Source organism: Felis catus, chromosome D2 (assembly GCF_018350175.1).
Source record: "Felis catus isolate Fca126 chromosome D2, F.catus_Fca126_mat1.0, whole genome shotgun sequence".
Classification (NCBI taxonomy): domain Eukaryota; kingdom Metazoa; phylum Chordata; class Mammalia; order Carnivora; family Felidae; genus Felis; species Felis catus.
Genome location: NC_058378.1, coordinates 52852940 through 52858939, shown reverse-complemented (window position 1 = coordinate 52858939; position 6000 = coordinate 52852940).

Here is a 6000-nt window from a genome sequence, read left to right as displayed (position 1 = left end):
AAAATTATTAAATATTTATTTATTTATTTATTTTTGAGACAGAGAGAGTACACATACAGGCAGGGGAGGGACAGAAGAGTGAGGGAGAGAGAGAATCCCAAGCAGGCTCCAGACTCAGCACAGAGCCCTACCTGGGGTTTGATCTCACTACCATGAGATCATGACCCAAGCCCAGATGTAAGAGTCAGATGCTCACCTGACTGAGCCACCCAGGCGCCCCCAGGTTTGTCTTTAATATTGGAAATCCAAAGTACGTTTTTGACTCTGATCTTTAAAGTCATGCTACTGTGTCTTATTCAAATTTATATCCCCCGTGCCTCTCATAGTCCCTGGCACATAGTAGATACTCAATAAATGTTTGCTGAGTGAATGGTTGAATTAATTTAATAATTTGATGGAAGAATTGTAATCAACATTTGAGTTCATTTAAATACTCTATTATTTGGATGGACAGCCTGGGTATTACTAGGAATGCTTTACCTGAGAACACTTCCCTGGGGTGAGCTGTTACAAGCTTTAATAGAGACTGGGCCTTGACTCAACCCTAGAACTGACAGCAAGTAGAAAGGCAACCCAGCTCAGGAATTTGCCAGAGGGCCCACAAAATGAGAGATCCCTTCTACCCCTCATCACCTCAAATGCATAATCACTGAAATTTAGGAGATTAATATGTTCTTTAGAAAGATACAGAACAGGTGTGCCTAGGTGACTGAGTCGGTTGAGCGTCGGACTCTTGATTTTGGCTCAGGTCATGATCTCACTGTCAAGAGTTGGAGCCCAGGGTTGCGGTGTGGAGCCTGCTTAAGATTCTCTCTCGCCCTCTCCTTCTGCCCCTCCCCCACTCACACAAGCTAAACATGGCTGAGCCACCCAGGTGCCCCTAGAATAACTTTTTTAAATTTAATCTTCCTGAATGTAAAAATTAGGTAGTAGCTTAGCTACTAATATTCCCAGTTCTCCTGATATGTGATGGGCCATAGTCGCTTGTTTCTTGACAATGCGCCCTGGTCTTTCTGCCTTTTCTCCTTCTGTGCACCTAGGAGTTGCACAGTTGTAATTCTTTGAATTACATATGGATCATGCCTTTTGAACAGTAAGTGCCTGGTTATAATATGTGAACAGTGATATTGTTTTTAAATGCGTAAATTTTGCGAAACAGTTTTTATGTTCAGACAGATTATTTAAAGTAGCATGAAAATTCATACAATGAACTACGACACAGCAGTTGGAATGAACAAATAACATCACACAATAACATGGATGAGTTTTACCAACAAAAAAGTAAACTAAAGAAGCCAGAGACATTAGAGAGCACAACGGTAGGATTTTATTTATATACAGTTCAAAAATCAGCGAACGAATCTATGCTGTTTAGAATCAGGGGCGCCTGGGTGGTTCAGTCGGTTAAGCACCTGACTTCAGCTCAGGTCATGATCTTGCGGTTTGTGAGTTCGAGCCCTGAGTTGGGCTCACCGCTGTCAGCACAGAGCCCACTTCAGAGTCTCTCTCTCTCTCTCTCTCTCTCTCTCTCTCTCTCTCTCTTTCTCTCTCTCTCTCTCTCTCTCTCCAAAATAAATAAACATAAAAAAATAAAAAAAGAATCAGCATGGTGGTTTTCCCTGGAGCAGCCATGGGGACAGTGACCCAGTGACTGGAGATCCAGTAGGTCTGTTCCATGCTATCATATGGATTCCAGTTACATGAAGTATTCATTTTTTGGCCATACACCCATGATTGTGAACTTTGTTTTATGTAATTATAGTTTAACAAGAAGCTTCCTTAAAAATAAAAATAAGAATAAAATGACACCATTTTAAAAAACAATTTCATTTGTTAAAAATACATATTTTATAAACATGACACTTCAAAAAACTTTCTGAAAAGGAAACACCACACAAATGTAGATAGGTTTTAGTGTCTCATGTTCCGACAGGAGGGATAATACTGAATAATGGCTAAGATTCGGGACAATATATTCAAGAAACTGCAGGCTTAAATTCCCTGGTTACCACTAGCATTGTGCTTTTCTTAATGCCTGAAATGACATCTGAACAAGGGGCAGCCGCCTCAGGCAAAATGGCATTTGGGTGATTTCAAAGACCTTAATGATGTCAGGTAATTGCCTGAGGAAGCTAAAAATTTTACCTTCAATTAACTAATCAACAGCACCATACATCATCATGACTATCTCACTGCCTTCCACCTACATACTATCGGGTCAATACATGGGAGGCAGGTGTCTAAGAAACCACTTCCTCTGGACGTCTGAACCTGCACTCAGGGGCCATTTTTTAAACATTTATTGAATTAGTCTGGTCTAATTTACAATTAATGGAAAGTCTGTAGTAATGCAGATTCCATAAGCAGCTAAGGAAGGCTAAAACTTTGAACCAGAGTGTGAAGCAAACACATTTTATGTTCCTTCTACAATTGTTTCTTTGCAATTCATGGAATACTTTAAGAGATCACTGAAAACATTTGGGTTTTCCTGCTTCCATTTGCTAAGTGGATGGTGTCAATAAAAACAGTAGTAATAACCACATATGGTGTCATTTTTCAGTAAAATGGGTATATTTTAAATAAAACTCTTGATTGAAATTGAGAAGTGTGAATTTGAAATTGAACAAAATTGCCAAATCTGAAGGGAAAAAGAACCAATATAAACCCACAAAAGCACTTCCTCTTAATATTCATGTCAGTAAGAAGAGGGGAAGCACATCTTCTTTTAGTGCTTGTAGCCTTAAATAGACCTCCTGTCCCCTGCCCCCACCCCACCCTTACCCAAGCCCAGCAGACTCTTCCTCACTTGCAGCCCCTACTATGCTTTCTGCTGTGCTCCTGGGACCATCCAGGAAAAGCTGTGTTTCCGTGGCCAACGAATAGGAAATATAACAAGAGTTATATGATACATGGTTTTCGCTCTCATTCCGTAGTAAAACATTTATTAAAAGCTTACCACATGTCCAACATAGTGCTGGATGCAACGGACACCATAGTAAGCCGCTGCACTGCTTATATATTCAGAAGCTTGTGGAACATTCATCAGTGACTCAGAGAAGAATAAATGTAATGATACTAAACATTGCATATAATAGGAACACCAAACAACATGGACCAGTGGCAGCCTCTTTTTTAACACCTTGAAAAGCATAAAGCATATTTTATAATGCTCATTTCCTCAGAAAACTGGAATAGTGCTCCAGCTTATTGGCTTCCTAGTGTAACAGAATAATGTACCACACAGACAGAAACTGCCTATCTCCTATACTGTATGGTAACCCCTTCCGAATTTAATGCTAGACTTAAATTAAGGCAAAAAGATTACATAAAATGAACAGAAAATCTCAATGCTCTTCTTATAGCTAGAATTATACCCTGCTTGACACATTCTCAAGAGCACAAGAGATTAAACAAGGAAGTTCCCATTACAACATTGACTAGTAGAGTAATTGAGGTTTGGGACTTAACTTTTTAGTGACAGTTTCCTTATCTGGAAAATGGGCAAATAACAGTATCTACCTCACAGAATTTTTGTGAGGATTAAATGATAAAAATTATGTGAAGGACTTATATAATGTTAAAATGTTAATACATAGGAAATGTTCAATATGTGTTCATTCATTCCTTTAATGTATTACTTGTGGAGTATGTATGATGTGTCAGGCTGGAGATATATATGTAGCAGTACACAAAACACAAATATTCCTACCCTCATGGCATTAACGTTTCAATGAGGAGAAATAAATAATAAATAAGAAGATTACATTCAATTATAATAGGTGAAATAGAGAAAAGCAAATTGTGGGAGGGGAATAGGGAAGACAGGTTGTGATTTTAAATAGAATGGCTAGGGAAGTCCCAGCCTAGCGAGGTGAGGGAGACTGCCATGAGGATGGCTGTCTGGGAGAAGAGAATTCTAGAGAGAGGAAACTGCAAACCTAAAAGCGAAGAGCTCTATGTGACTTTAGGGAGAGAATACCAGTCCATAATCCCTTCTCCAAAATTCTGGAAACAAAACCCTCTGAAGATTCTAGTCATACTTATTCCCCGCCTTCTTTCACCTCCACGTCAACCAACATGACCATGTCTCTCCCTGGAACAGCATTCCATCTCCTTTTCTCTGCCAGGAGCCCCTGGAGGGCTCTGCCATGACACTTTGTGCCTGTACCTCATAACAGTCACCTCCACCACACCCCAGTGCTATTAAGTGCTTGACTCCTACAGGGACAACTATTATTACTCTTCTATTATTGCTTATTCTTGTCCAACAAGAATGAAAAAAAAAAAAAAAAAAAAAAAAAAGCTAAAGAACTGTCCTTAGAGGGATGAGGGCAGGATATTAAGACTCCAACAATAACATCTTCCTCAAAGGTAGGATCCCCACCTGAAAGCTGAGCATTTCTATATGTTTGAAGAAAATCTTGGCTGTAATTGTGACATATAAAGAATTTTTATTCTTTTTTTTAATGTTTTTTAAATTTATTTTGAGAGAGAGACATACAGAGCACAAGCGGGGGAGGGGCAGAGAGAGAGGGGGAGACAGAATCAGAAGCAGGCTCCAGGCTCTAAGCTGTCAGTAGAGCCCGATGCTGGGCTTGAACCCGTGAACTGCAAGATCATGACCTGAGCCAAAGTCGGATGCTCAACCAACTGAGCCACCCAGGTGCCCAAGAATTTTTTATTCTTAACGGGGAAATAAAATGAATAAGGAAGTAAAATCCTGGGGGGCAGGCGGGTAGATGGAGTGGAGAAGGGAAAGGAATAAACAGAGAGGGAAGGAAGGATGAAGGGCATAATTAAACTATAAAAGAAAAATATAAACAAGTTTCACAGAGACAAACTCAATAGGTATTTCTCTTCCTGTAAGTACTTTGGGGAGTGCAGGGTACCGTGAACTTTTTCCTGTAGTTGTATTTGGAAAGTGTGTTTTAAATATTTAAGATTTTGAATGATACCAAACTTCCCTTTCAAATTAGAAAAAAAAAATCTAATGGTTAGAAAATATGCCTTAAAAAATTGTTTTTAACGAGAAGCTGTCTCATTGGCTTTCATCTGGAAAATCGTTTGAAATTGGCAGTGACTTTTTCTTTTTTTTCCCTTTTTTTTTTTTTTTTTTTTAGTAGCTACACGTTAAAGTGTTCAGTCACCTCGAAAACCTCGAGGCAACTGCCGGATGTTCCAAAGTCAAGATCCTCCACAGACAGGAAATGCCTCTGCCAGCTCCAAGGTCTCCTCCCGGCAGCCCTCTCCATTGTCTGCACAGATTTGTGTACATCCGACTGAAAAGGTTTACCGCCTGCTGGAGCCAATCAAAGAGCCACCTTAAAAGAAGGGAGTCAGTGAGGGCTTTCTAGTTTTTCTAGCTAACACTTAGTGCCCATTCTGTACCACGTATAACGCTCCCTCTCAGGTGAGCTGCTCACCTCTCTAGGAACTGGGGCTGAGAATTCACATTTCCCAAGGTCCCCAACCAGCAAGAGACGTAGGAGACTTGTCAGCCATACTTGCAGCCCTGCTCTTATCCACCATGGTATAATTTCTGCAATAGGCATCTCCACAGCCAGATCTGAAGGGGTAGCTGCTGTTCGGAGGACCTTGGATCGATTTTGGTGGGTGGTAGGAATCTCCAAAGTGCTTGTCATTTGGATTCAACAACAATACCAAAAAATGTATCAAGGGACTGAAATTCGATTAGACAAGTACAGAGTCCAGCTGGAATCTCATGAAACCCCAAGCGACGAAAAGGAAATGTTGGTATAACATCTGATTATTTTTACAAGATACCAAACTCCTAACCATTTAGAAGCATCCTGGGTAACTGGTTCTCCACCTTCTGTCCCGTGTTAGGAGTCACAAAAGCCTCACCTCCAATCACAGATTTAAAGGATCACTGATATTCGATTTTAAAGAAAAATCCAAAGAGTGAGCTTCTGAGTTCACGTCATCTTCCACAAGGCAGTATAACTGGAATGGGAATTTTGGTAAAGACAGTCTGTCCCC